Below are 5,517 nucleotides of genomic sequence, written 5' to 3'. Positions count from 1 at the left end.
TTTCACAAGTTAAATCTTTGTGTAATGTTTTATTTTAATGGTTCAAATGAGCTTTAATTCCACAATTGCTCCATTCCATAATCTGTATGTCTGCATGTTCTGTCTCTGATTGCACCAGATAAGTCAGCACATCACTTGTGGATTTATTTCAGATATTGTAGTGGCTGGTTGGTTGGAACGGTTTGGCAATGGGTTTCATGAATAAACTTGTCACAGAATTTTCACTAGAACTGCACGATATTTATCGTTTGAGCATCAAAAGCGATCCACCAATCACAATCATTCTTAATAAGTTTGCCAAAACAGACCACGCCCCTGCATATGGAGTGAGTCGCTGGTAACAACATTGAAAAATGAGAACCCACGCAGACACAGGGAGAACATGCAAACTCCGCACAGAAAGGCCCTAACCCAGCTGGGGGATCGAACTCAAGACTTTCTTGCTGTGAGGTGGCAGTGCTAACCACTGCACCACCGTGCTGCCTGCTCCAGTAATTGTATAAAAGAAAAGCTCAACATTCAGAGCAACACCATAACAACCCCCTCAACCATCTGAGAGACAGTCTGCTGAAGTTGTGAAGACTTGAAGGTAAATATATGAATGTTTTGTTTGTTTTTGTGTAAGGTTGGTGAAATGGTGATGTTGCTGATATTTTGGAAAAGCTGTTGATGTGAACAAGTCTTGAATGTTCTCTTTTCAACAGGTGTGATGTCTGTAACCATGCTGAAGGTTTTCTTTGTGCTTGGATGCCTCCTGAGCCTCACTCTGGCTCATCCTGTAAGTGTAACAGTCTCATACTCAATATCAATACCAGTTTTCTTATATGTTCATACCATATAATGTTGTAATAGTATAACTCAGGCAATATCAGACTGTGTGACATACGTATTTTCTCCAGATGGAGGCAGAGCACAAACGACTTGCTTGATCAGACTCTAACTTTAAGTTCAGTGAGGTGAGTGCTTTCTCTAGAATTCAAGATTCAAAACACCTGAATGTCAGTCACTGTAAAATTCCTGAGAAACTTCTCTGCTGTATATCTGACAATGTATTTTTTTGATTTTCTTGAAGGCTGCCACCACAAAGACAACACCACCAGCACTTCCTCAAATGGTGCTGCTATTACTCCAACTCCTGCAGAGCCTACCTGGTATTACTGCAGCTACTACGACTACTACAGCTGCTGCTACAGCATAACTATCTGAAATTTAACCATAAGTCAATTTTAACATCAGCTTTGTTTGTATCAGGTTTCATTCTCCTTTCAAATTTCAGTGATGTTGTCTTGTGTTTTCACACTCATCACTCAAGTCAGTTGTATTTCATCTAAACATGTGGATAGATAGAATCACATGCTGTTAAAAGACAGATAAAAACACTTACTAGAATTTAAATAAAATCTTCTATGGATCCTCTATGCATGCTTTGTCTACATGTACTCATTAAAATATATATGTATCACTATCGGTAATAAAGGCTTTTATGTTTTCATAGTACATGTGTCAGGTTGCCACTTACTCTCCATTAAACAGAATGAAATTACTTGCAGGAGATAAAAGGCTGCTGACCTTACAGTCCATATAAAATACTTTAAATCAGTTTGTATTAATTGTATATTGCTGTAAATAATAGCATCAGTTATGTATAAAGGAAACAGTTTTATAAATTGTTGAATGCCAACTGAATATTTTTACACTGTCATTAGTCAGACCTATACAGTACTATGTCAGCACTGGAGAAATGTCTGGCTCCACACATTATTTGGCTTCTTTATATTTCTTTAAACCAATCACAGTAGTCTTGGGCAGTGCTAAACCAGTGGCAGAGCCAGACCATTTTCATAGGGGTGGCCAGACTGAGACCATTGCTCACACAGGGGTGGCAAAGAAACTGATATCTTATTACCATCCTTGTGCTGAAGGACAGCCTGAGCAGAAGTTAATCATTCATTAAGTGGCAGAACTCTGCCCCCTGCTGTCGGAAAAAGGCTGCTACAGAGTGAGTCAGTGCAGCGGGGAGAAATGTGCTCCACTATGAGGTCTCCCAGCCAGGGGAGACATGGAAGCCCTACCACAGCAGGGAGAGATCTTCAGAGAGACACCACCACACTGACACCATGGCTAGCCTCACTGAGCATTATGGACAACCACACCAGCTGGCACTCAGGAAGATTGCTGAGCTGATGGATGCCCCGAATATCTCACGAGGAGACACCCGTGGATTTAAGCTGTTCGCATTAAAGGTGAGATCACTGGTTGGAATGTTAGACCAGCTCAGCGACAATGGCCAGACAGAGCTCCACTGTGGGTCACATGTGACACGGCTGCTGTGCAAGCTGCCTCAGGACATGAGAGCAAAATTCAGGAGATTCCTCTACCCAATGCGGATCACCATTCCCAGCCTCTTGCATTTCTCTGACTGGCTCAACTACGAGGTTAAGATCCAGGAGACAGTTTCTGAGACATTGCCTAGTGAAACCAAGAGCAGGGCTGGAGCTAAGGAGGAACATCGCTGTGACAAGATTGGTAGGAGCACCAGCATCCTGCAAACTACAGACCAGCCTGAGCATAACTACAGCAGGGAAACAGTCCTCAAGCACCAAGACACCAGAGAAGACAGCACATTGTCCCTATTGCAATAACACATATCACTTCCTTGACCACTGTTCCAACTTTGCACAGCTGACTGTTGAACAGATAACAGCTTGGTAGCTAATACCTACCATGAGGAACATTTACCGAACCCTGGCACACCTATATGATCCCTTAGGCTTCATTGTTCCCTTTACAACACGGGCCAAGGTCTTGGTGCAGCAGCTGTGCGTCAAAGAAAGAGAGTGGGATGACCCATCACTCCCAGAAGATGTGCTCCAGTCTTGGCGGAACTGGGAAGAAGAACTGCGGCATCTCTCTCAGATTTCACTCCCTCGCTGCTATGTAAGCCCTGAGATGGACAGTTCGAATCCTCACCTAGACCTACACATCTTTGTGGATGCATCAGAGAGCCTATGGTTCAGTAGCCTACTTACGTGCAGAGAGTGAAGATGGTCAGGTTGAGGTGTCTTTCCTGGCTGCCAGATCCAGAGTGGCCCCAAAGAAACAGCAGACGATGCCAAGACTAGAGCTATGTGCTGCCCTGACTGCCGCTCAGTTGGCTTTGCTACTGCTAAATGAGCTGACTGTGACCCTGAGAGATGTCATCCTCTGGACCGATTCCACTACTGTCCTCACATGGATCCAGTCAGACTCGTGTCGATACAAAGTCTTCATTGGAACACGAGTAGCAGAAGTACAGGAGCTGACAGATGTGCGGGCCTGGAGGTATGTTGATTCTGTCAACAATCCAGCTGATGACATTACAAGGGGGAAGAAATTACTGGAGCTGTCTTGCAACAGTAGGTGGCGACAGGGCCCTGCTTTCCTGCGACAGCCACCTGACTTTTGGCCCACTCAGCCAGTGATAGATGGAACGGAGGATTCCCCTGAACTGAGAAAGGCAATCAGCTGTTTTGCCACAACCACACAGACTGTTCTGCTGCCAAATGCTAACCAATTCCCCTCCTTCAGAGCTCTCACAGAGGCCGTTGCACAGTCCTGTCATGGGGCGGCAGGACCCAAAGCCTTCCTTTCTGCTGAAGAGATTCAGGAGGCAGAAAGAGAAATCCTGAGACGAGCCCAGCAAGACAGCTTCACAGAGGAGTTCAACCTTTTGAGTTCTGGTAAGCCAATACATGTAACCAGCCAACTGCTCTCTCTTGCACCAGAGTATGATGAGACTGTGAAACTCATTCGTGTTGGAGGAAGGCTGCGGCGGAGTGACCAGCTGGAGCCTGATGTTGTTCACCCAGTGATTTTGGATCCTCGTCATAGAGTGACTCAGCTCATCGTCCAAGATACTGATAAAGACCTTCATCATCCTGGAGCAGAGCAATTGTTTGCGGAGCTGCGTCGCAAATACTGGATACTCCATGGTCATGAGGCAGTGAGACGGCATCAGTGCTCATGCTCAACAGTGCCTAAAATGGCAGATCTCCCTCCAGTTAGACTGAGACTGATGAAGCCCCCCTTCTTTTCAACAGGTATGGACTGTTTTGGGCCCTGTTTTGGTCGCCGCCACGAGCAAAGTTGGGGCATACTGTTTAAGTGTCTGACTACTCGGGCAGTGCATTTAGATGTGCTTTCTAAGCCTTGACACAGACTCCTTCTTGATGGCCCTCCGTCGCTTTGTTGCAGAGGCAAGCCAGCTGAGCTACTGTCTGATCAGGGCAGTAATTTTAAAGGAGGAGAGAGAGAGCTTCAGGAAGCCTTCCAAGCCTTGCATCCCACCCTCCAGACTCATCTGGCTAAACACCAGATCCAGTTTCAGTTCAACCCACCAAGTGCACCTCACTTCGGAGGAGTCTGGGAAAGGGAAGTGAGATCCGTTAAAGCTGCACTGTACACCACCATCCAGTCTCAGCCTGTTCCAGAGGAAGTATTCCAGAACAGTACTACATAACAATCCTTCTACTGCATGCACAGAGTCCGTTGGCACCTTCACTTGTGGCGCACGTAAACTACTACTACTTTTTCAACACCACATATTGTATAAAATACTAATATTCTGTGTAATTGTAATATTTAACACTGGATATACCAGTCTTCTGTTGTGCAATGAAATTTTAATCTGTCAACAAGCAGATATTTAGTGTCTGATAATAATAAAGGTTATATATAGGACTCATCAGAATAATAGTAAAAAGTGCTTTACAAGACAGATAAAAGAACAGATGTTACATGTGACAGAAGGGAGATCTCTTCTATTTTAACTTCAATCAGTGATCAAGAACGCACTTTATTTCTTCAGCTATGAGCGTGGTTTGCAGACTACAGGTAGGTAATTGAGACAAGAGACATGAGACACCCTCATGTCGATTGAAGGTTGGGTTTAGTTTTTTTGTCCATACAAAACAAACAAGTGAAGTGACAAGTGTTTCACGGACTAACAAAATAAGCCAGACTCTAAATCAGCACAAGGGCGAGTAGATAATAACTGAATTTAAATTTTTTGAGTGAACTATCCCTTTAACAATGATCTCTTGAGAATTTAGTACATCAGGATTCCCTTCTCATCTGGCCTCTGTAATGTCTGTTGGTCTTTATTTAGATCAGGGCTGCTCAAAGTGGGGCAAAGTTGGCCTACCATGTTTGATTTGGCCCACCAGATGTTTCTAGCTTCAATTTAAAAGAAAAAAAAAAGGATAGAAATTACTTATGCTGATTTATTTTTGTGTGTTGTCTTCATTGTCTCTCTCACCTTTCCTGTCTATCTTCACCTTTTCACCTGTGTTCACTAAGGCGCCCGGCCTTGCTGCGATGTGTTTTTGGGGGGTGTGATCTCTCGCCATGAAACATGCGTTGGCTCGGCTGCGCCTTCTGTGTCTGGCTGGCGTTCAACAGCACCCAACCTCGCTGCAGCGTTCACGGCCCGGCCGGCACCTCCTGTGTCTGGCTGGCGTCTGACAGGCGCCCGATCGC

The sequence above is a fragment of the Lutjanus erythropterus genome, chromosome 3 (assembly GCF_056507025.1).
Source record: "Lutjanus erythropterus isolate fLutEry1 chromosome 3, fLutEry1.hap2, whole genome shotgun sequence".
Classification (NCBI taxonomy): domain Eukaryota; kingdom Metazoa; phylum Chordata; class Actinopteri; order Lutjaniformes; family Lutjanidae; genus Lutjanus; species Lutjanus erythropterus.
The sequence above is the reverse complement of the archived record's forward strand: the minus strand, read 5'-3'. Positions refer to the sequence as shown.